Raw genomic sequence first — 26,558 nt, forward strand, 5'->3', positions numbered from 1 at the left:
TACCCTCCCGTTTCCCTATGCTCTACACAGGTAGGTTGCAATCCCAATATAGGGCAAAACATACCGAACAGAAGGTCACTTGTATGTATGTCTTTGATGACCTGAGTACAGTGGTTAACTTTAAGTTCATGAATAGAGTCATTGAAGTCAGAGGGATTATTCACATCGCTAAAGTTAAGCATATGCTTAAATGTTCTTTTAGATCAGCACCTTGCAGCATTAAGCCCTGTATCAGGAGCCTGCAGGTGATTTTCTTCCCCAGCAGTTGTGAGTCCTTGTGTGACTGTCTCTGAGCTATGGGTATACTGCAATACCTGCCTCACCTAGTTTGGGTTATCTGAGGTTGTTATTCTGTGGCCTGGATTTACCCAATACTCATGCGTCACTAGAACACACATTATGACATGTACGTGCATGCATCTCTACGTCATCATTTTAATAGATAAAGCAGCTGGTAAAAGCCAGCTGGTGTGTGTTTCTCTGCCAGGTGCAGGACAGTGAGGGGTTTGGAGGCTGATTGAGGGAGCACGGTCAGGGATGTGGATCATGAATGCTGTTACCCATGTGAAAATGAAGTGACTTGATTGGCAAGGCAGAAGAGCAAGGGAGTTCCTTCTGTTTCAAAGTAGCCCCATCCAGATTTCTGCATGGGAAGATGTTTTGTTGGAGTGCTTATCTTCAGTAACTCAATCTGAATTTTCCCAGGTGGAACATCAGCAGGGAATGGAAGGATGGGGTGTTGGTGCTGCCATCGTTTTACATGTTGGCATTTGGGGGTGGTTGAGGGGGGCTGTGGTTGGAAATGATGCTTTGCTTAGTATAGACTCTCCATTCTCTCATGTGTTGCCAGAGATGTAAGGAAGGGTGTGTGTGTATGTATGTGACAGTGTTATTCTCTCTGTCAAGCACTACTGTACAATTGTTTGTTTCATGCATGGTGCAGTGCCTTGTGCATCAGAAATCACTGAGTGTAGGTAACCTGCTCCAGCACTAGTGCAACGTCCTGATACCAAGAATTCAGGACATGATAAACTAATGCGAGTCTACCGAGTTGGCCTCGTACTAAGAGGCGCTATGAAATACACAGAGGGTTCCCTTTTAAAGCCTCAGCTAAGCTGATAGAAAGCGTCTGAGTAGGACTATGGTCTGTTTTCCAACTCACATTCTCACACACACTGCTGGGGGCAGAAATATCTCCTCATGTCTATCCCAGCTTACCCCCAAAGCTTCCTGAAAAGATGGGAATGCTGGCTCTCTTGCCCTTTTAAGCCTTTTGCTTCTTCTAAGGCTAGCGTCCGTCTCCGACTGAGATTATAGCGCAATCAGCCAGCGGAAGCCTGTGCTGGAGAAATCCCACAGAATGTTGGCATGAACAGCCCTTTGTGAAACTAGCCATGGCAGCCCCTCAAGGGATATTCTCTGTGTGCTGCTTCCTTTTATTCCATTCATCCTGCACTGATGCATATACGAATATTTTACAAGGTATTTCTGCATGTAATGTGCATGCATTTACAATGGGCTGATGGCAGACTGTTTCTTTGGAGTGTTTCACAAAGGCAATGCCTTAGCAATCGTTCAGAGAGACAGATAAAGAGGGTTTGCTTTTCTCCCCTGAAGGCATCAAAGCTTTCCCAAGCATTGGCTGGTGGTGATGGGGGGCTGTTTGAAAAGAGAATACCATTGAGCCAGGAAGGCTCTGAACTAACTCAGCCATGCAAGCAGGGGGAGGAGGTGGTGTCAAGTGCTGCAGTGCATTTTGTTTCCCTTTGACATGCTTCCCGCACAGGAGGGATGATTGACGATGACAGTGTCCGAATGAGGTTTGCATGGAATGGAGCTGTAACTGTTGCAGATCTCCGGCTTCTCATGCTGAAGAGAGTAAATAAATATAAGCTATTAACAAGCATATAGGTTTAAGTGGGTTATCGCTAAAGAAAAGCAAAAAGGGTCTATTTCCAACACTTGGAAATTTTGCAATTATTGTGGATTCATGGTTTGGGTTTTGTTTTTAAAGCTGTTGCCAGCCGTATGGCTACTGCATTTGCTGAGAAACCAAAGGAAAAGAGTTTTCAGAGTGTCTGTGCAAGCAGGATTCAATTTTGTATGAGTACCTGCCAAAGCTTTTGTATTCCCTTATCCTGTTTCTCTTCCCTCAACTTTTCTAGATGGTTATCTAGTGGCAGGCAATAGAAAGCCAGAAAAGAAATAGTATTTTGATATCCTTTGCCTTTTAAATAGAAACGGCAGGGTTCTTTCCAAGAATAAAGAGAAGACATTGCATTAAATGACAGAAACCTCATGTCTCTAGTAGACTGTTCCCATTTTATGTTCTCTTTTTCTAAGGTATAATGCTACTCTCTTGTACCTTCCCTCTGTTCCTATTGATAGGCTCCATGCCCGCTGTACCTCTCCATTCATCTGTGGTGATCTCCCACCTAAAATGGGGGATAGGGGAGAATGGTACACCAGTGTGTAGCTCCAGTGGGTTCAGGATTTCCTATCTCAGAGCCATTCTTGGTTCTAACTGTGGTGCATATATAGAAGAGGAAATCCCAAAGACCTGGATTTTAAACATTGCTAGCATGCTTTGTTGGATTAAGTGTTGTACTCACATTGTGACAGTACAAGTTGTTGCACAGCTTGTGAAATTAGAGTAAAAATCTCCCCTCTCCCATTGCTGGGTAAAATACTGGGAATTTTTGCAGGTGTCAGTGACTGAAGGGCCTGACCAATGCTGGGAACGTGAACCACTCTGCTGGTAGTTTAAATGCTATTAAACTGTGCCAGAAGTTATTTACATAGGGCTAGATTCTAATAGTCTGAGTCAATAGCTCCTTCTGTTTGAAATCAGCCCTTACTCATAAAGTAGGGTACTACTAAGCTGGACTTCACATATCAGAATCTGGCTTATAATTTATTAGAAGGCATCACTGTAAAGGAATTGCCATAGTGTTATCAATTCCCTGAGAGTTGCTACAGTAATTATTGTATCACTTCATTGGCTTGTAAATGCTCCCAACTTTAGACACATGCTATGTAACACTTGCCCACATATATTTTTGCTATAGAGACCTGCTTTTTCCCCTGAATCTCCATAACCCTGAAGTCTACAGATCTCCTTCTGCTACTGATCACTAGGCAGAACATTCTCCTTGTGAAATACCCAGGGAAGACCAAATTCTTTCCCTTCTGCCCTTCTCACTCACTAAGTTTCCTCACGAGTCAGTGAAATGAACAACTTGCTTTTGTGCTTATAACCCCAGACACTGTTGTGCCTGCTCCTTTCGTTAGGGGCTCTCACTTGTTTTCCAAGGTTGGATATGTTCTTAGGGCAGTATGAACGCTGCTAAAAGATGAATATTGATGCTGTTTTACCCTCTGTAGCTCCCATGTTCCCACCTTCTTTTCCCAAAACTCATTTAAGATGTATGGTTCTGTGTGTTTCCCTTTTCTGTTTGTGTTTCCAGCGTCTCTTGCTTTTCATATAGAGTCCTTTGCTGGAGCAGGGACAGGATTGGTAGCACCTCTGCCATCAGTAAAATTAAGAGTTTTCTTTGAAGCAACAGATAATGCACTAGCCAATATAAAACATCAATAAAGAAAAGAATCTGCAAAACCAATGATTTGGAAGAAGTCTCACATAGAGAACAAACAGTGACAAAAACCAAGGGAAGAAGGTCAGAGGCAGAGAAGTTTACTAGTTATCATGGATGATCTCTATGGAAATGTCCCCATGTTTTTAGGTCATTTCTAATATTAGTTCCACGGCTTGAAATCCCTATCTTGTGAACATTTTCTCTCGGACCGGTGAGAACACTGGGAGGCGTGGGGAAGTACTGTAATTTGTGTTACTGGTAGACTGGCACAGTGCTACCTACTGGACACATCTGAGCTGTGATGAGTAACTGGGAAGCCTCAGAGCAAGAAACTCGGTTTGCTTTGCTAGTGCTGAACAAATCCTCCTTTTGTTTCAGTTTCTAACCCATATAAAGTTTTTGACTGATACAGTTCTGAAAAATTTGGCACTGCTTCACCGTGGCTTCTGAATCAGAAAAACGCAGTTCTTCTAAACACTGAACTGCAACAACCCGAAATATGGTTTATCTGATTGGCGTACAGCACTGTTAGACACTGTGTGACAGCTGCGGGGGTCACTGCTTTTAAAAAAAGAGGTAATTATTGTTTAAAACTTCCAGCATTGCACCACCCATCTCTCTTTGCTGGGTTGCCACATTAGCCATTCACCTCTGAATAGATTAATTCCAATTCTAATGTAAGTCACAAGTAAAAAAAAAAAAAAAAAAAAAAGACACTTGGCATCACCTCCTAGTGCTTAGAGGACACTGGCCCATGTCAGAAGTCAGCATAGTTTAGGGCTAGATTGCAAGGCTGGCTGCACCCCTATGTGGGGTTCTAAGACCCTCCCCTTCTATCTCTGTACAGGATGTCTGGAGCTTGTATCTGGGTTTGCCTAGGTAAAAGCACAGCACAAGCTTGCCCCCTGAACGCACATACACACAAGAGCAGATGAAGAGATGGGGATTGGGTGGAGCCTTTGTTCTGTTCTCCTCATGCGCTAGCCAGCATAGCCGAGCTGGTATGTCAGCACCCCCTAGGAGCAACCAGGGAGGAAGAGGAGATGGGAATTCAGCAGCCGTTCCCGCCTTGTATAACTCCTTAGGAGGCACAGTGGTGCACCACCCTTTATTAAAAGGTGTGTTCTACAGCAGTGCTTCTCAACCTATTTACCATTGTGGGCCACAGGTTGAGAACCACTGTGCCAGACACACATTGGCTTGCCCAGCCCTGCACTGCCAGTCTGCCCCTTCCCCTCAGGGGCAGACCTGCACCACATGCCCCCCCCAAACCCCCCAACTCCCTATACCGAGCGCTCCCCTGCCCAGGGACCCCCCCCACACACAGACCCCTATGCCCAGTGCCCCCCACCCAGAGACCCCTCCACAGAGCAGGGCCAGGAGCTGGGACCCCACAACATGGAGCCAAGAGTGGAACCCCAAGTAAAACCTGGGGGGGGTGCTGCAGCATCCCCCTTACACGCTAGTTCCCAGGCCTATGCTGCCCTGCACCACCACAAACCCTCCACTGCCCAGACCCCCTGCCCCTCAGCCGGCCCTGCCCCCTGCTAGACCGGAGTGGCAAATTTTGAATTTTTTTAGCATAGTTGGACCACAGCTGTGCACTAATTTGGGCTGTGGGTTGAGAACCACTGTTCTAGACACACAAGTCTAGTCCTTGGCATGTTATGTCTGGAAGAGGAAAATACTCCAAATGTACAGGCAATCCTGCATGGCCCCAACAGCTGGAAACGAGATGGAAACAAATGTAGTATTGTGTGGCTGCTGTGTAAACATTTCAATCTATGCACGTTGACCTCCCCTGAGCATGATCGCTGACACATTTCTTAGGTTCTGAGCGAGCACCTCTGCCAGAAACCTGCCGACAAAATTAGATTGGAAGGTGCACTTTTGGCTGAACCCAGTTTGCTGCCGTAGTTGTGAATGCTGAGAAAAGGTGATATTGCTGAACCAGGCTCCCCACCCCTCTGTATATGTCATTCCCCAGAATGGGACTGAGAATAACTAAAATGTCCAGGAATCTCATTGAGTGTTAAAGGCTGAGGATCAGCAACATTTCCCAGTTGTCCTAGGCAGCCAACCTTAAATCACTGATTACCTGGCAAAAAGTTCCCCCTTCTTCCACTTGTATCAGCTCAGGCCTTGTGTCTTTATCCCATCACAGAATTTCTTGTAGCACTAAAATAGAAGGAGGAATGCTGCTGTTGCAGCTCTTATGTCATAAGGGAGTGTTATGTGATTAATCCCTACTTCTAAGGGGAGGGAGTCGGTAGAGAAATTGGTAGAAAACTAAGGGTTGGATTGTGGAGCTGTTACGCAGGCTGGTGTGAGCCCTTATGTGAATGGGCTCATTGATTTGAACAGGATAACGTGTGTAAGTAAGTGCGCATCCAGATGAATTAAGAGGTGCAACTACTGCCATGAACCTGAGATCCTGCAATCGGGGGAGTTGTTCCCTTTTCTGGTAAAGGAATATGGACACTTGTTTACCACTTGTGGTCTTGCCCTAAAATTGAACCTTTAGGGCAGAATTTAACTGGAAAGAAAATTAGGCTTCTTAACAGAAGAGAAGGATTTGTCTTTATATCCAATTGCCTGTTTGTTAGGTACCTTCTTCACTTACTCATGATGAGTAGTGCCTTACTCCACGAGTAGTCCCATTGCTTTACATGGGACTGCTTGCATAATGAAGTACTCTTTAACATGAGCAAGGGCCAAATCTGGCTGTACGAGTAGGGTTGCCAGATTTAGTTGGACATATTCCTGGAAGTTTCATCACATGACATAATCTTTAATTAAAGATTAATCTTTAATTCCTGGAGACTCCAGGACAATCCTGGAGGGCTGGCAACCCTATCTACTAGAATTGCCATGAGGTAGATCCACCACATCTCATTTTGCCTGATTAAAAAAAAAAATAGTGAAAAGAATTGGGAAATCCCAGTGACTGATGGAATGGACTGTAGAATATGGCATGGTTTGGTTATGGAGAAGTTGGTATGCCTAAAATGATCGGTATAATGGTTACTGCATATTTTCTGTGCAGGCCAATGAAAGATATAAAATTCAACACAGCTGGGCCCCATAATTGTATAGAAAGGGAGTCAAAAATCAGGATGAGATCGTTTCCAGTCCCTTCTCTCTGCTGTACTAAATTGGGAAATTTTGGTGGTAGGCCTGTGCTTGCAACTCATGTATAACTTCCAATCCATGGAATTGTAATTCATCCGAGGGGACCATTATGTCATCTGCCATCACATAGTTCACTCTGTTTGTGTTATACCCCTTTCCTCCAACCTGGGCCTGCGTTTTTGCTTAGTCCCTGCCTAGAAGAGTTAACAGTCTTTCTGCCACTCTGTGTTTGTGCAATGCCTGGCACAATGGGGCCCCATTTTGGGGTGATCCTTAGAAATTATTGTGCTAAACATGATTCATAATTGCTTCATTTTTATTAAATACATAATTTTTGGATCACATGGCATATTTGTATAAGAAACAGTCTGGATGGTGCTGAAATTATAAAATGAGCACTGTTTGGTCTATAAAAAAAAAAAAGAAAATCTGGAACTATATGATATGGCTTTTAACCGAAGAATACCCATGAGGATTGCAATCAATAGATTATATTTGTTAACATTGTCCAACAATTGTTTCTGCTGAAAATGTGAAACTGTTACAAGATGCCACAGAAGTAAACGTAATTAAATTGTGAGCTGTAATTGGACTGTGAGACTGTGATGCATCTTGAAATCTCTCTTCTAACTAAAAAACCAAAAACTTCTTTGAAACACACCTGGAAAAAAAATCATACCGTTTGACAAAATTTAGAACAATTGTCTGAGATTGGCCTTAGACTCTGTGCAATTGAGATAGCAATTGTAGGGAAATAAGGGGTTTATATGTTAGGACTGAAGAGCTGTGATCTAAATCTTGCCACTTCTTCCACTCCGCATTTCAGAAATATGATCTTTTCTTTCTTTCCACAGTCACAAAACTCTCATCCAAGCCCTGAACATCTCTCACCTTGTCCTTTCTCAAATCTATTCAAAATACTGCTGCTAAGATCATCATCCTAGCCCATTGCTGTATGTCACCCCTCTCTTTGTGTCCCCCTTCTCCCTCACCTCAACCATAAACTTCTTGTCCTTACCTTCAAGTCCCTTCCCAATTCAGGCTATCTTCCTATCTGATTTATTAATTTTTTTGTAATGTCAACCCCCATTTTTACTCTCTCAATTATGCCAGCTTTGATCACACTCTTATGCTACAAGCCTCTTCATGCTTTATCCAATAACATCCCGTACATTTTGGGGGAAAAACTCGCCATCAAGAGCTGTACCACTCCCCCACTGCCACCTCACACACAACCCATATCCTCCAGATCCCGCCTTAAGACTCACCTCTGCTGTGTTGTCTCCCCATGCTGCTATCTGATTACAGCTAGGCAGATGGAGGGTAGTGGTTACAACTACTGATTTGCTTGTTACACCTATTAATTGTGCATGCCGAAAATCTACATTAGCTCGTATAACTGCGCCCCCTCCCTTCCAGGTTTGCTTGTTTGTTTCACCTTCTTGTTACATTGTGTCTTGTCAATTGTAATTTCTTTGGAGTAGGGACTTCCTTTTCTATGTCTGTCTTGCACCCACCACAGTCCACCCCTGACGTCACTGAGGCCTATAGGCATTACAGTAATGCCTGTCATTGTTTGCGGTGAGCTTGCACGATGTTGAACTTCACTTGCTGTTTGTCCTATGCTTTCATTAGTACCACATTCATACACCAAACTTATAAGTGCCTGATCCAACTCCTATTGAAACTAAGGGGAATCTTTTTTTTCTCTGACTTTAATGGAACTTGGTTTGGGGCTTAGAAAGCAAGGAAAAAAAAATAGGAAAAAAATCATTTAGATGAATGTTCTTACTTGGTGTTTTTGTTTTTGTTTTGTTTTTTCCCTGTAAAAATTCACCCTGTTCTTCTTTACAAGACTTTTCTGTGTCATACACTCTTAGGGATATTAGTTATCAAACACTAATTTATTAATCAGTTTTCAAACACAAACAACACAATTTTCAAAAGCACCTAAATGGCAAAGCCTCTCTTGAAAATGGGACTTAAGGTGCTTTGGAAAATATCTATCCAAAATGTTTATAATGCTTAGTACTTAACAGCAAAGTGTTTTTCAAACACTAGCATTCATGTGAGGTAGGCAGTTAAGTATTTATCGATTAATGTGGGCAATTTTTTTTTCAATTTCTGCAAAAAATTTCATGAAAAATATGACACCTTTCTGAGTCAGTGTGAGAGGTGGGATTAGAACCTGGTGGATCCTGGCTCCCAGTCCTTGTGCTCATCCTGTTATATCTGGTAACACGAATTTCTTTAATGGAAGAATAAACTCTTGAGAACATGAACTAGTTAGGTTTTATTTTTAAGCAAATTGTAAACTAAAATTCCTATGGCGTTCATGTGCTCTTTATGAGGATACAGCCAGATCTTTTGTTGATATGATGTTGGTTAGGGGTCTGATTCTTTACAACATTTTTAAACCAACAAAAATCCCTAGTGGAGATTCAGTTATACCAGCAAAGAAATCCTTTTGTTGGTATAGCTTATTTAGTTTTGGAAACTGGTATGAGCATTACTGGGGGGAGGAGAGAGGGGGGAATCTCTTGCCTGTATAAGCTGTGTCTCCACGCCATGGGCGGGGGTGGGGGCAGTACAGTTATACTGGCAAAACCTTTCTTTTTGTAGACAAGGCCTAAGAAAAACAATGCTGTCTCTTTTCAGAGTAGCAGCCGTGTTAGTCTGCATTCTCAAGAAGAAAAGGAGTACTTGTGGCACCTTAGAGACTAACCAATTTATTTGAGCATAAGCTTTTGTGAGCTACAGCTCACTTGAAGCGAGCTGTAGCTCACAAAAGCTTATGCTCAAATAAATTTGTTAGTCTCTAAGGTGCCACAAATGCTGTCTTTGTTCATTTCAGACAGTTCTGAAACTGAAGAGACAGAATTTGGTACTGGGGGAGGATTAATTTATGGGAATTTATAAAAGTCTGCTCTAGTCTTCTCCAAAGATGACTTTGAACCCTTTCAGGTCTTTGTATATCTGAAATTTGGGACTCTGACTCCAAGAGTTGTCTGGACTAAGAGGTTTAACCGCTTTGGATATTAGCTACATGAAAATGAAATGGAGAAGGCTTTTGGGGGTGTGTGTGTGTGTGTGTGTGTTTAAATGATGAGACAGCAGTAGATGGCACTACAAACTTAGCCTTCTACACAGACAGGTTTCCAAGTTGCTGGATGAGAAGCTGGGAGTTTAATCTCCAGGAAAAGATACCAGCTGATGGCTGAGGCAGAATGAGATAATGGCTCCAGAAAGAGCTGCAAAGATTGTCTACTGGGAGTGCAGGGAGAGGCAAACACCAATTTTTTTTTCCAAGCTCCTCAGCTTCAGGAGAATTTTTGGGGTGGACATTTGATCATTTTTGCGAGAAAAAGACAATGTTTGAAAAAGGGCTTTGGGCAGATCTGCAACACAGAAACAACTTGCATTCTTGGCAAAACCACCCAAAGCCCCAAACTATCCTAACTTTGTGTTTTTCAAAGAGTAAAACAATTGAAAAATTGACATGTAGTCTTCCATTGTTTCCTCACACTGGCCTTTCCTCCTTAGCAAACTCTCCAGTAACTCTTTTTTGCAGGGGCAAAAACTTCCCTCACTCCCCCAAAATAGCTCAGCTCCCATTTAATAAACTCTTAAGGCCAGACGGGACCCCACTATATGTTTATCTGGTCTGGATTCCTGCATAACACGGACCATAGAATTTCACTCAGTGATTCCTGCAGTGGAAGGAATTATTCTGCCCTGCTATGCAAGTAGGGTTGCCAACTTTCTAATGGCACAAAACCAAACATCCTAGCCCCGTCCCTTCCCCGAGGCCCCATCTCCCGCTCTCTACATTCCCCCTCCCTCGGTAGCTCTGTCTTCCCCACCCTCACTCACTTTCACTGGGCTGGGTCAGAGGCTTGGGGTCCGGGAGTGGGTGAGGTCTCTGGCAGGGGGTGCAGACTCTGGAGTGGGGTGAGGGATGAGGGGCATGGGCTGGGGCAAGGGGTTGGGGTTCAGGGGGGATGAGGGCTCTGGGGTGGGGCCAGGGATGAGGGGTTCAGGGTGTGGGAGGGGGCTCTGGGCCGGGGTTGAGGTACAGGAGGGGGTATGGGCTCTGGGCTGGGGGTGAGGGCTCTGGGCTGGGGATGAGGACTTTGGGGTGCAGGAGGGGGCTCCAGGTTTGCTGGGTGCTCAGGGCTGGGGCAGGGGTGCAGGAGGGGGTACAGGCTCTGGGCTGGGGGTGCATCCAGGGATGAGGGCTTTGGGGTACAGGAGGGGGCTCTGGGTTGGGTGGGGTCTCGGGGCTGGGGTAGGGGGTTGGGGCTAGGGGTTGGTGCATGGGCTTACCTGGGGCGGCTCCCAGTCAGTGGCGCAGCGTGCCCAGAAGCGGCTAGCAGGTCTGACGCCAGTAGGCGGGGGGTGGGCAGGAGGTTCCCTATGCTGCTCTCACCCACTGCAGGCACCGCCGCCTCTTTCCTCCCCCCCCTCAAACTCCTGGCTGGTTCCAGGGCGCAGCGCAGTGCCAGCAAGGACAGATAGGGACTAGCCTGCCTTAGCGCTGCAGCACCGCTGACCGGACCTTTAACGGACCGGTCGGCAGGGCTCACTGGAGCTGCCAAGGTCCCTTTTCGACTGGTTGTTCTGGTTGAAAACCGGATACCTGGTCACCCTATCTAAGTGATCACAGTCGAGTCCAATAACTTGTGGTTGAACTCATCTGTTTAATTACCAATCAGCAGCCCTTCAGAAGGCGATTGTGCATGTCATATAAAAGAGATTCTTACAGCAGCGGGGGTAGGAGGCTAGATATTGTACCTCTGCACTGGATGGGGAATCAAGGAAGCTGACTAACGGCAATGCAGAAAGAACAGGGACACATGAAACTGCCAAGCTGTAAATGTGCAGAGCTAGTGAGATTAAACTAGCTGTAAAACATACTTCCCTTTCTGTGCCTCTTGAACACTGTTGTAGTACCCTCCTTTCTTCATTCTCTCCGGGCAAAGCTTCCACCAGGAAGAACAGAAAGAGGACTGTTTAATCTTAGCTGGGACTCTGGGGTCCTTTGCCTGACATTGCTAAGATCAGAGCACTTTGTTCTGAGCCTAGAGCTGAGTTTGCTTTTATCTCTCAAGAGGGTTAAATCATTTCACTGAGGGGACAGAGGGTTTTGGAAGAAAGTACAGTTCCTTTCTTACCCCAGAAAGCAGAGCAAACCTGAGAGCTAAGCTTGGTATCCAGGTTACTGAGAGTTGAAATGATCTGCCCTTCTCAGTAGGCGTCAGTGCAATCACTGGGAAGAGCTATTGTGGTTTGCAGGGAATAATTGAAGCCGTGGAGGCAACAGAGGAGGGACAGGCAATAAAAGCAACATAAAACAAAAAGAATCAATCTAAACTCCATCAGAGGCCAGCTGCATTTCAGTAAACACCTATGGTACCTATGTTCTTGTTGTTTAATCCCACCTCTTATTGTGTTACCCCCTTGTGATGCCAGCCTCCACACCCTCTTGTCGACTTCTCCCACAAACATGCTAGTCCTTTGTAACATGTAAACCCTTAACACACGAACACTGCCCCTTAACTGATACCGAAGGCCACTGAAAGCAAATGTGTATTTGTACCTAACAATTTGTGTGTGTATTTTTTACACACACACACATCTCCTATTCCTCTCACTGTTTGCCTGCTTAGATGATGAGTTCTACACTGTTTCTGCCTGTATAACTGTACAGTACGTAGCACAATGGAGCCCTGTTCCAAAATGGGAGTTGGGGATGCTAATGAAAATACAAATGGAATATCGTTGTTTTGTTTGTCCTTGTCCATACAAATACAAAGAAGGTGTCCCAGAGGGATGGTATGGATGCATGGCCTATTGTCATATATTTCAGCAACATTGTCATGAATGGAAGAACCCAACAGCGAATGCAAATCCAGTCAGCATGCTGCTCTTTCTGACACATTTGGCCTCATTCATGAACATTTTCAAGAACTGCTGCAATGTAAAGGTCTAATCCAAAACCCACTGAAATCAGTGGAAGGACTGCCATTGACCTCAGTGGGCTTTGGATCAGGCCCTAGTGGAGAGGTAGGAAGGAATGTTAGTGTATGCGTTAGTGTGGGAATGTGTGTGAGTGGTATGGGAACACACAAAGGGATGTTTCTATGTGCAGAAAGGTAAAGGTAGGGTTTTATTGAATAAAGCATGGTATGTAAGAATGGGCAACCTTTGAAAGGTTTTCAGAGGCTTGGGTGCTTGTTCTGCCAGTTGGAACCTGATCAGCCCTGAGATCAACCTAGTTCCACTGAAAGCATCCGATGAAGTGAGCTGTAGCTCACAAAAGCTTATGCTCAAATAAATTTGTTAGTCTCTAATGTACCACAAGTACTCCTTTTCTTTTTTCATAGAATCATAGAATATCAGGGTGGAAGGGACCTCAGGAGGCTATCTAGTCCAACCCCCTGCTCAAAGCAGGACCAATCCCTATTTTTTGCCCCAGATCCCAAATGGCCCCCTCAAGGATTGAGCTCACAACCCTGGGTTTAGCAGGCCAATGCTCAAACCACTGAGCTATCCCTCCCCCTTCCATAGCTCAGGTTTGTGACAAATGGCATGCACTGAGCATGCCAGTGTAGATGCAGCTAGGTTGACAGAAAAAAATCTTCCGTCAATTTAGCTACTCCCTCTTGGAGAGATGGATTTACCTACATCAATGGAAAAACCCCTTCAGTCAATGTAGGAAGTGTCTATACTACGATGGCATAGCTGCAGTTCTGCTGCTGTAGCATTTGTAATATAGACATAGCCTCAGTCTATCAAGTTTCTCTGGAAACCTTGCAAGGACAGACTTTCTTGTGGTATTTTATTTCTTCTGGTTCTGTCCAGAACCAGGAAAAGCAAGAGCCTGAAAAAGTGAAATAGATTTGAAAAACTTCCAGCCTTCAACAAAGAAATGGGGTTCAGCTCGGATGTAGTTTGTGATTTGTGTATACTGTAGAACTGGGCTGGTTGTTTTATCCAAATGGTTCCATCACACGTGTGTGTGTGTGTGTGTGTGTGAGAGAGAGAGAGAGCTGGCTTTTTGTGGAGTGGGTGTTCAATTTTGGCTAACAAGATTCTGCCTCAGTTAGAATTCTAAATAACAAGTGACAGCTGTGGGACTTAAAAATGTGCCAGGGTTGGAAGCCATGTTATGATGATTACATAAGAACAGGAGGTGTACATATTGAACAGACTGATTTTGTCCCATGGCAAAAACATATACATCAGGTTGTACGAGGGACTTGAAACGCATGTTCAATCAACTCTGTTGAAATAAATACAGATAGATAAGAGCCAGAACTCAAACAACACTGTGCAAAGAGCAACTTAATGAAAATAATTAAATCTCCAAGACCCATAGATGATAAAATAGAAACCTCTTTTGACTTTTTTTTGGGGGGGGGGCGGGGATAGAATGTCTACTGAAGAGAGAATTCACAAATCAGATTGTTTATCTTTTGCAGAACTATATTTGAAACTGCTTTTGAAAAATAGCAAACGAGATCTAACGTTGTTGGGGAGGTTTCCAGGGGGTTGAAAAACCAATTCCCTTTTATTATCCAATTTAAAAAAAAAAAAAAAGGAAAAAAAAAAGCAGCTCAGAAACAAACACAGTTGTGCTAAGAAAACCACTTGAGCATTAAAACAATAGCAGCAGAGCCGGTCCCCTTCTCCACTCAATTGCTTTATCACAAATTCTTAGGGCAAGTTCCTGGGCTAGAGGTTGGATTGACAGAGATGTAATGAGAGAGCTCTCTGATGACGAAAAACCTAGTGCATCAGAATGCATAGTAGAGGCACATCTGCCTGGCACTAGTTCAGGCTGCGCCAGAGTATCCATTAAAACTTCCTTTGTTTAAAAGTTCATACTTCAGAAGTAAAAAAACATTCTTTGGCATAAGAGGCCTAAATATCTGTTTGAGGGCAAATATTTTTAAGTTTTTAAATATGCAAGTGTGAAAAAGAATAGCTTAGGGCTGGTTGGTGTGAACCCTTTATATCTAACAATGGTTAGCAGTTACTCGCATAAGTAGTCTAACTGCAGTCAATGGGACTACTTGTGTAAGTGACTGCTGGGAGTCATGGGAGTCGGAGTCATGGGGGTTTTTGTGCAATTCTAAACAAACTCCATGTATGTGGAAAGGGGAATGAGGTTAGTTCATAACATGGTCTAAGTGCAGTTAGTTTTTAAAGGAAATTAATTCAAAGCAGTGGGGAGACCAGACAGGCTGTTCTGACTTGATCCTGCTCCCTTTGAAGTACCTGGGAGTTCTGGCACCATCTTCAAGGGGAGCAGGATTGGGTCTTGAATTTGAGTTGTGGCTTTATTGGGAAGTTTCGCAGGTAACCAATTTAGCTTAAAGTGACACTCAAAAGTTGCACTTTTCACTGAAACTTTCTTTGCTATTATAATCAACACCCAATATTACAAAAAACATTATTTTTCTCTATTTTTTGGTGTTCATTTGTCAGCCCTTTGTGTGCAATCATTTTCACCATTTTCTCCTTTTGTATTGTGTGACAGTTTCTCCTATTGTTTGTTTGGGTGCTCTTCATATTTAATTTTTTTCTCCCTTGTTGCTGTGTAGAAATGATTGTAAAAAAACGCAGTAATTGGCAGGGGGCCCTGGGGCAGATGCAGTAGCTGAAATTACTTTTGGCTAACCTTTTCAAAATGGGACTTAGGCTCCTAAGTGACTTAGGTGTTTTTGAAAATGTTACCCTTGTATATAATTTGTCAACTCAATTTTAAGCTGGTATCCCATTAATGATAGTGAATGGCAATGACTATTGTTTAACTGGGACAGTGTTAATAAAAATACCATGAAATGAGGGTATATTTAGACAATGTCATATAGTGATGTGGTTTTTAACTCCATGTGAAATAGATGTCCAATTCTAAGCCCCAGTCTTCTGATACAAAAGTTGCCAAACAGAGGTTAAGGGGAGAAGAAATAAAGTTGAAATGCAATGATTATGGTATTCTTATTCCACAAACAGTTTTAAGTCTTAGAGAATTTTTTTTAAAAAATAGGCTCTTCGTTTAGTTGCGATGGCTGCTGTATCAGGACAATAATCAGGATTTTAAGGTGTCCTTAATTACCAATATTCTGCACTCAAAACTAGCTACTACAGAAAAGCGCTAGTGACTATTATTAAAGAATTTCAGCATGCATTTTGAAAATGCATCCTAAATATATGTACTACACAGTAGAGTAGCTATTATAGCCTTTGTTGTAAACAATTATTTGCATACTTATTTATCTAATCTATGCTATTCCAGTCATTTAAGTACTTAATTCATTAAAAATACTCCCCCGCTCCCATATATTTTTAGCTGGATGAATTCCAAAGGAGCTGTTTTGGATCTCTTGGGCAAACAGCGCGCACACACGCGCACACATATATTTTGGGGCATAAGGCTAAGGTTGGATAGACCAGGTGATTGGTAATGGAGTATGAATTCTTCCTCCTCTAGGTCATCAGTTAAAACATATCCAAGGCTGACCGTGACAAAACCACCTCTGCTGATGAGGGTTCTGCTCTAGAGAAAGTACTTAAGACTAGGGTTTTCAAAGGAGTCTGAAAGACTTAGGTATCCAGCTTCCTTTGAATTTCAGTGGGAGCTGGGCACCCTAGTTCCCTCAGGCCCTTTGAAAAATTCCAGCGTCAAGCTCTGCAAGGATTTTTCTCTTTAGCGTCTTGCAACAGTTATCTTCTTCCAATATGTGGCCCCTTTGTCCACAGGAGCTCTGAAGAGCCTTTGCCCTTTGGATGGGGTGAGGGTGAGAAGGATCCAGGTGTTTTTTTCTCCCTCCTAGCTCCGAGCCAAATTATTCTCTTGGCGAATGTAGAGACTGAACAGAAAAATGAATCGTATCACATGCAATGTCCTCTAATGTATAAATTACATGGAAGTCTGGAGGTCGGGGTGATTTTTGATAAACCGAGCACTAGCTCTGTCTCTAATCATCTGATATAGTCTCTTGACCCAGGTAAGTGAAGCCCGAGCAATGACAATACAGGACATGAATTTGTGTAGGGCTGCAGTAATCCTCCTGTGAATTGCATTTGGTGTATTTGTCTGCTTGCTCTTGGAGTGCTGCAGCACCTTTCAGTGAGTTTTCTTGATGGATGAGGCATCTGCCTTAAGGACAGCTTTACATGGTTTCAGCCATGACTTTATGTACCTTGAGTAACTTGAATCAAGTATTTTTTCTTTACATGGTGAAACCTGTCTGAGGTCTAAACTGACTAGTGGTTTTGGGGTCCAATTTGAGACACCTTAAAGGGGACTGTTTTTTTAGAAAGTGTTGAGCAGCTATCCTTTGAAAGTCAGGCACCTTCTCAAATAGGGCTCCCAAAATTGTGGCACTCAAAATCACTAGTCACTAGGGAAAATTTAATCACAATTTTTTTTAATAAGGACTCAAGCATAGGGAATCTGTGATCACATTTGGATTTCTTTTCCTTGTCTGATGTCTTTTTCTTTTAACTCCAGCATATAAACAGTTCTTCTATTAATCAGTTCTATCATCAGAAAGCTGCTCGTGCTTTTGGAGTGAGGGAGATGAGGAGGATGAACTGTACTGATACAACATGGACACCTTAGAATCTTTACGGAATAATTTTTTCTGCTTTTTGACCATGTTTTTAACCTTCCCTGGGCACTTTGTTTAAAATTTGCCGAGGCTGACCAGGTGTTTAGCTATGGACTTTAGTTCCAGGATTTTGGTCTAGGAGTCTGTCACCTCCAACGCAGAAGGAAATGGACAGAAGGTTGTTCTGTGCAAAAATCATGGGAAAGGGAATGGGAGGCCTGTGTTGTAGGTAGTGGTAGAGCTGTGAGCAAGCAGTTTCCTTGGGTAGCTGCTGAAAATCCTGGTATAGGTTTTAACAAGCGTTCAGAAAAGATTCACTGGTCTCGGAGCTGATCAGCCGTGGAGATGCTTAAATCCAGCTCAAGATTTTGTAAGGCTGCCGTCTAGGCATCAGTTTACTTCTGTTTTTGTTTGGATGTCAGGTTCTTCAATCTGTTGCCTCTCTTTGTGCCCTAATTGTGTCCAGCCCCCTGTTTTGGCACAAGGACACTCCCCACCCATGTTATGCCCCTGGACACCTCTCCTGAGGCAAAGACTGCTCCAGCCTAGCACCCCCATAGGTATGAGTCTCCTAGGGGGAGGCAAATAGGACATGTTGGTCCCATTCATCCCGTCCATGCAGACCAGTAATGCTGGACCCATGCAGACAAACACTGCACCTAGCTGTACTGTCCTTCCGTCTCCTGCTGGGGCCGTGTGTATCCTCATCACCCCTTCCAGGCTTAGCACCACAGGGGAACCTTTACTCCCTTGCTTCACTTTTCACCCTTCCATTGCTGTCTCATTGCTTGTTATGTCCCTGGAGGGCTTGTTTTCAGATTGATGAGTGCACTCTATGGGTGAATGTAGCCATTTGGTGCGTGGATGAACAGTTAGGACAAATTGGGGGGAGGGGATTAATTCTGTTTTGTTTTCCCTTTCTCTGTTTGTACTGACTTTACCTTCCCTGCATTTGCCAAGTCCCTGAAAGCATCTCCTGGGACCACAAGACAAATTGACCTGCTTATTCCCAGGTAGATTCAGTGCCAAGCTGAATGAACTGCCTGCATGTACCCATGTACAACTGATTCCACCGAACAGTTCCTGACTCCTGACTGCCCTGTTTTTAGGAAGCCCAATTTACAAAACTGTCTGCTTGTTTTGGAAACCTCGTTAATTAGCTGCACAGTCTTCTTGTGGGTCTGATTTTTGTTGCTGCCTCGGTACTTGAAGGGATTTGTGCGATGACCTGAACGTTGTTCATATGTAGCAATCTTTTGTGTTTCATAACCCCTGTTGCTGGATGTCTGACTCTTCCCTCTAATAAGATGCATTGTGAGTTTGACAGAACGATCACATAACCAGAAGAGTTTAATCCAGCGCTGAGTAAGCTATAAAGCTGTTTGATCATCTATTATTTGACCAAGTTCATCAAATCTGAAGGTAGCTTTACCATTTGCACAATTAAGATCAGGATGTCGCATTTATTTAGCAAACCAGTTCTCTGCTGCCCACTTCAAATGCAGACTCTCAAAGGGCAGATGTCTGGAAAGTCATCTGCCATGGCGTCAATGATCCTGTTCCGATGGGGGAAAAGTCAGTGGAAACCTTCTCTCTGTGTCTAGTGCTAGTATCTCTAATGGGTGTGTCATAAATATAAAGGGAAGGGTAAACCCCTTTAAAATCCCTCCTGGCCAGAGGAAAACTCCTCTCACCTGTAAAGGGTTAAGAAGCTAAAGGTAACCTCGCTGGCACCTGACCAAAATGACCAATGAGGAGACAAGATACTTTCAAAAGCTGGGAGGAGGGAGAGAAACAAAGGGTCTCTGTCTCTCTATATGCTGCTTTTGTCGGGGACAGAACAGGAATGGAGTCTTAGAACTTTTAGTAAGTAATCTAGCTAGGTATGCGTTAGATTATGATTTCTTTAAACGGCTGAGAAAAGAATTGTGCTGAATAGAATAACTATTTCTACCTGTGTATCTTTTTTGTAATTTAAGGTTGTGCCTAGAGGGATTCTCTATGTTTTGAATCTAATTACGCTGTAAGGTGTCTACCATCCTGATTTTACAGAGGGGATTTCTTTACTTCTATTTACTCCTATTTCTATTAAAAGTCTTCTTGTAAGAAAACTGAATGCTTTTTCATTGTTCTCAGATCCAAGGGTTTGGGTCTGTGGTCACCTATGCAAATTGGTGAGGCTTTTTACCAAACCTTGCCCAGGAAGTGGGGTGCAAGGTTTTGGGAAGTATTTGGGGGGAAAGACGTTTCCAAACAGCTCTTCCCCAGTAACCAGTATTTGTTTGGTGGTGGTAGCGGCCAATCCAAGGACAAAGGGTGGAATATTTTGTACCTTGTGGAAGTTTTGACCTAAGCTGGTAAAGATAAGCTTAGGAGGTTTTCATGCAGGTCCCCACATCTGTACCCTAGCGTTCAGAGTGGGGGAGGAACCTTGACAGGGTGTTTGATTTGGCCCTCTTTGCAGCTCTTGAGGTGACTGACCATGGGCTGTTTGTGGCTTCTGCAACTAAAGGAAGTTGATGGTATGTTTGGAATTCCCCCCCAGTGGCTTCAGGAAATCCGAGAAGACAAGAATCAACTGGTTTTGATGGACAATTGTGTTACTAGCAAGGGATTAGAAATGCAGATTCCCTCAAATATCTCTCATGTTGCCTAGTGTCTCTGAAGTATTTTTTGTGAGATGAGTCTAGATAGGAGTATCATCCTAGGGTACTTAAGGAACTAGCTGAAGCAGCCTCGGAGCCATTAGCAATTATTTTTGAGAACTCCTGAAGGACAGGAGAGGTCCCAGAAGACTGGAGAAGGGCAAACATAGTACCTATCTTTAAAAGGGGGAACAAGGAGGACCTGGGGAATTATAGACCAGTCAGCCTAACTTTTGTACCTGGAAAGATACTGCAGTAAATTATTAAACAATCAATTTGTGTGCTCTTGAAGGATAATAGGATTACAAGGAATAGTCAGCATGGATTTGTCAAGAACAGATCGTGCCAAATCAACTTCATTTACGTCTTTGATAGTATTACTGACCTAGTAGATGGGGAGGAAAGCAGTAGACATGATTTACCTTGATTTTAGTAAGGCTTTTGAGACAGTTCCGCGTGACAGTCCAGGGGAATGTGATCGAGAGGAATTTACTATAAGGAGGGTGGACAACTGGTTGAAAAACTGTACTCAAAAAGTAGCTATCAATGGTTTGCTGTCAAATTGGGAGGGCATATCTAATGGGTTCCCGCAAGGATCAGTCCCGAGTCAGGTAATATTCAATATTTTTACTAATGACTTGGATACCAGAGTGGAAAGTAAGCTTATAAAATTTGCACATGACACCAAGCTGGGACGGGTTACAAGCACTTTGGAGGACAGGTTTAAAATTCAAAATGACCTTGACAAATTGGAGAATTGGTCTCAATTCAACAAGATGAAATTCAGTGCACGTGAAAGACAAGTGCAAAGTACTTCATGTAGGAAGGAAAAATCAAATGCGCAACTACAAGATGGGGAATAACTGTCTAGGTGATGGAACTGCTAAAAGGATGTGGGGGCTATAGTGGACCACAAACTAAATGAGTCATCAGTGTGCTGCAGCTGCAAAAAAAAGGCTAATATGGGTCTCGGCTGTATTAACAGGAGTGCTGTATGTAAAACACAGGAGGTAATTATCCTGCTCTACTTAGCACTGGTGAGGCCCAGCTGGAGTACTGTGTCCAATTCTTGGCACCACAATTCAGGAAGGATGTGGACAAATTGGAAAGAGTCCACAAGAGGGCAACAAAAATGATAAAAGGTTTAGAAAACCTGACCTATGAGGAAAGGTTGAAAAAACTGAGCATGTTTAGTCTTGAGAAAAGAAGACGGAGGGGGAGCTCCTAACAATCTTTTACTATATTAAAGGCTGTTATAAAGAAGACAGTGATCAATTGTTTTCCATGTCCACTGAAGGTAGGACAAGAAGTAATGGACTTAATCTGCAGCAAGGGAGATTTAGGTTAGATACTAGCAAAACTTTCTAACTGTAAGAGTAGTTAAGCTCTGGAATTGACTTCCATGGGAGGTCGTGCAGTCCCCATCACTGGAAGCTTTTAAATACAAGTTGGACAAACACCTGTCAGGGATGGCCTAGGTTTACTTGGTTCTGCCATGCGGCGGGGGACTGGACTTGATGACCTCTCGAGGTCCCTTCCAGCCCTACATTTCTATGGTTCTGTCATCAATACAGCTGTGATACATAACTGTACATCTCTAGCTCCATGTAACCTGCCAGTTTGATCCCTGATTAGGAGAGCATGGCCGATGTCATTGGCTGGGTGTTCTGGAGCTCCCTCGTACTCGTCACAGAGAAAAGAGAAGTGTTTGCTTCTGCCTTGTCTGATGGGACATATTTTGAGCTACTGAGGCAGGATAAGAAAGCTGGCATCACTTTCTGAAAGCCACGTGCATCAGGCATGATAGGAAAGTGTTATTGTCAGTTGTATATTTTGTGTCAGCTGCACCCTTATGTATCCTTCACTAACCCGTAACACAATAACATATGCACTTGTTATCATGAAACTGGATTATGTGGCAGCTTCCTGCTAGCAGAGCACCTACACCCCTTGCAGTTTGTTCAGAATGTTTGCTCGCTGATTTGAGTAACTCTAGTCCTATTGCTCTCACCTCGCACTCTTCACACTGGCTTAAAGTTGGCAATCTAAGAATTTTTCCAAGTGTGGGCTCTGGCTCTATCTGAGACAGCTTCTTGCAACTTAGTCCTGAAGGGTAACTGCTCTGGCAGTACCCACCTTTTAGGTAGGCATCTCGCCATCCCATCTCAGGTTTGCCAGGGATCATGTCTGTGCAGTGGTGAGTTGTAGACCAGAATATTTTTCTGGGTGACATCCTTCTTAGTCCACATCTTCCAAGCTTTAAAAATCGTATTGCAGGTGGGTTTATTACGATCACTCTTGAGTCCGTACTTACTACCTGCATCCCTGCCCCATCTCTCCTTTTTGCATTGTATTACTTGATTTGGAACACAATTTGCCATATTAGATTAGACCAGTGGTTTGTCTAATGCAGTATCAGGCCTGCAAACAGGCAGTACCAGAGACTTCGAGAAAGGAGCAGGAAACTTATAAACCTCTCCCAATGGGAGAATTTCTTTCTAATCTCCATTAGCTTGTGGTTGCCTTATGCTTTGAAACCCAAAGGTTTATTTCTGTTTTTTTAGTTTTATCTGATGCAATGTGTATGTTCTTGTTATTCAGATAAATGTCTAGGGTGGCATCCTGATTCCAGCCAAGTCACTAGCAAAACTCCCATTGACTTCAGTGGGGCCAGGATTTTGCTGCAAGTCTTTTTTCCTGCTCTGGAGTTTTGTGCATAACCCTACTAATAGATCTATATTCTTAGGACTTGGGCTTCGTATCCATGCAGTTTCTACTGTGTAGTCCCCTCCGCTCGGTAACCTTCTCAGTAGATGCTATGGAATTTTTCAGATATAGCAATGTTCTCTTGTGCTTGTGATCTATTCTGTCCTTTCTGTATAGTGTCCCATTGCTTTTTGTCACTCCACTATGTTTAGGAAATGACTGTTATGTTAAAGTCCTCTTCCATTGCCAGGCATTCCAGTTCTACCTATTTTAGCTTTTAAGCTTCTCGCATTATCTTCATAAATGATCTGGAGGATGGTGTGGATTGCACTCTCAGCAAATTTGCAGATGATACTAAACTGGGAGGAGTGGTAGATACGCTGGAGGGGAGGGATAGGATACAGAAGGACCTAGACAAATTGGAGGATTGGGCCAAAAGAAATCTGATGAGGTTCAATAAGGATAAGTGCAGGGTCCTGCACTTAGGATGGAAGAATCCAATGCACCGCTACAGACTAGGGACCGAATGGCTAGGCAGCAGTTCTGCGGAAAAGGACCTAGGGGTGACAGTGGACGAGAAGCTGGATATGAGTCAACAGTGTGCCCTTGTTGCCAAGAAGGCCAATGGCATTTTGGGATGTATAAGTAGGGGCATAGCCAGCAGATCGAGGGATGTGATCGTTCCCCTCTATTCGACACTGGTGAGGCCTCATCTGGAGTACTGTGTCCAGTTTTGGGCCCCACACTACAAGAAGGATGTGGATAAATTGGAGAGAGTCCAGCGAAGGGCAACAAAAATGATTAGGGGTCTAGAGCACATGACTTATGAGGAGAGGCTGAGGGAGCTGGGATTGTTTAGTCTGCAGAAGAGAAGAATGAGGGGGGATTTGATAGCTGCTTTCAACTACCTGAAAGGGGGTTCCAAAGAGGATGGCTCTAGACTGTTCTCAATGGTAGCAGATGACAGAACGAGGAGTAATGGTCTCAAGTTGCAATGGGGGAGGTTTAGATTGGATATTAGGAAAAACTTTTTCACTAAGAGGGTGGTGAAACACTGGAATGCGTTACCTAGGGAGGTGGTAGAATCTCCTTCCTTAGAGGTTTTTAAGGTCAGGCTTGACAAAGCCCTGGCTGGGATGATTTAACTGGGAATTGGTCCTGCTTCGAGCAGGGGGTTGGACTAGATGACCTTCTGGGGTCCCTTCCAACCCTGATATTCTATGATTCTATGATTAGTATATAGACATTTAAAACATTTATTTTTGGCTGCGTGTCTATTTTTCTTTAACTCCCTTGTCTGATATGCGAATACTATTCCAGAATGTATCTCTTTGATTTCTGCCGGTCTTTCGTCCAGTTCATCTGTTATTGATTTATCCTTGGCTACTGGGTACAGAGTTACCTTTTTATGAATGTTTTTGAATGTTAGAAGGTGGTTTTTAGTGTAACCCAGAGCCCAGAGTGTCTTGGCAAGGAGGATGCTTTATCAGTAATATTATCACTACCCACCTCTGTTGATTTGCTTTACAACTTCTTGCCAATTTGGCCAGCAGAAGTGAGGTCCCATTTTAGCAGGAATTTTATTGACCCCTAAATGACATCTGTTTTGTCTTCAAACACATAAGTCAGTATCTGAAGCACTAAGCTATCAGGCACAAGTGCTATTCAGACAGTGCCATTAATCACATGATGCCTTGCCTCAAGTCTAAGGATCTCAGACCTGATTTGCAATAAACTTTACATAGCCGGACCTGAATTTGGGATGAATTTTTTAACTCCAGTAAGGATGAACAATCCTGCCTATCCAGGCTTTAGCTCTAATATGGACTCTTCATCTTTTTCAGCACTGTTCACTTCTTAGCAGTAGACCCTGAGCAGTATCAATCCAGGGTAGAGGCCATACCAGTTAGTACGTCTCCCTGTTTATCAGAGAGCTGGTCTATCACAGCCATTTACTGCTTGATCTTTTTTATAGTCAGACCCCTCCATATTATCAGAGGCCGTTTTTTTTTTTTAACTGATGTCAGGGCCCATAAAAGGATAGTGTTGCCTAGTGGTTAGATCTGGGGGGTGAACTCAAGGTTGCAGTCAGAAGTCACGCCAAGGGTCAATCCGGAGTCAGTAGTCATGCCAAGGGTCAATCCAGAGTCAGTCACTGGAATCAGGGTGAGGAAGAAGGAACAAGGAGCGGTAATGGGAGCAAGGAGTGGGAACCCAGGCAAGGAGGGAGGGACTTGGTCTCAGATCTGGTCAGTAGCAGGCCTAGCAACTAGTTGCTCAGACATGGGATGGGACAGGAGCAGGAAGGTGAGTCAGTGGGTGTAGCTTCTGGCAGTGGGGTGTTAGCTGCAGTTTCTTTGTCTGACATTGCAGTGTGATGGTGCGGAGGGTGAGGCTCTAGCCTGGTAACCCTACAGGCCTGGATTCAAGACCCACAGCACCTGATCAGTACAACAGAAGAATATCTGAATGATTTATTCAGTCCCCAGTGTTATCTTTGACATTGTGCAAGAATCAAAGTAGCTTAAAATCTAGTCAGGCTAGTCATCCATCATGGTATCAGATCGCATATCTTAATCCCTCCAGCAAGTATCCCTGATATGTACGCACTGCAGCACCCCATATATGTACGCACTGCAGCATGTATTCTACTAGGCATATTGGGTACAGCTTCATATTTACAGCTTCATATTTGGTAAGAAAATTAGTTGCTAATAAAGCACAGTGGTGTGCATATCTGCAATGTTCCAGGCCACGTGAAGAGAACCACTCCCTATAACAGCACCCCAGGTTATGGTCAGGTGCTGTCTGCCACTTTGACAGTCACAGAATACAACTCCAGAGCTCGCTGTTATTTCCATTGGCACTCCTCATTCCACCTCAGCCTATTGTATGAGAAACTTGGGCTCCAGTGTGCACAAGAATGTCATGAAGTACACTTGAAATGTTGCAGGACAGATAAATCCCATTCACAGTGATGCTGCCTGTAGCCTTGACATGCTGAATAATTAAGGCTCCCCTTGCGGTGATGCATTATTGTTGCTTTTCCATAGCAACAATTCCATCCACTTTCTAAGGAAGCACAATCCTTCCTCTCTTCCCCCCCCCCCCATTAAAAATGCAGTAGACGCACAGATACCTGGTGAAGTGTCATAGTTGGACTCTGACCTCATTGTCAGAGTTTGGTGTTGTATGTTTGTTCTTAAAATATGCTTGTGTGTATTTGTATAAAACTGACCATAATGCGCACTCACTACTGTAAAACTAAGGTTGCATGGAAAACACTTGGAATTAATCCTTGCTTGCCAGGAACACATTTTACAATATCCAGGGAAAGCAGTTACCTTCTCCTTTCTCCCAGTTTAATGCCTGAAAGGTGACCCAGGAAGAACCCTAGCAAATGCTTGCTGCATTAAATAAAGAGCTTACCCCACGCCTTTAAATCAATCATAGCTCACTTTTTATGATGAAGCCATGAATTTTGTTCATTTTACATTTTGTAATTAGAGGGCAGAACAGATGGTAAAGCTTGCACGTAAAGTGATGTGCCCATTAGGGTAAGCCACAGTATGTGCTACTTAGTGCCTGCTCACTAGAAAGTGGAGGTTTGTTCCCATGGAAAGCTTTGGAAGGAAATGGGGCAGGCAGCCACAGATGTTCACCATTTATCAGGGTATGTCCCACTGTGTCCTCCTGCAGCCTGCGTTGTGGTCAGATTTCACAAACTAAGCAGGGTTTGGGGTAGGTGGGGAGAACATCATGGAACGTCTAGATTCTGCAGAAGGTGATGGTGCTGATGCAGGAGTGCCACTTTTTCCTTCTGAGGTGATGCCGAACCAGTGGCTCAGTCCAGCATT

At 43.7% G+C, this 26,558-nt stretch overlaps 1 protein-coding gene across 9 annotated transcripts in view; it reads left to right on the forward strand.

Moving 5' to 3' along the window:
* TSPAN4 (tetraspanin 4) overlaps positions 1-26,558 on the forward strand; it is a 652,187-nt gene that overhangs the window by 377,921 nt on the left and 247,708 nt on the right. The window lies entirely within an intron of this gene.

Source organism: Natator depressus, chromosome 6 (genome assembly GCF_965152275.1).
Source record: "Natator depressus isolate rNatDep1 chromosome 6, rNatDep2.hap1, whole genome shotgun sequence".
NCBI classification, from domain to species: domain Eukaryota; kingdom Metazoa; phylum Chordata; order Testudines; family Cheloniidae; genus Natator; species Natator depressus.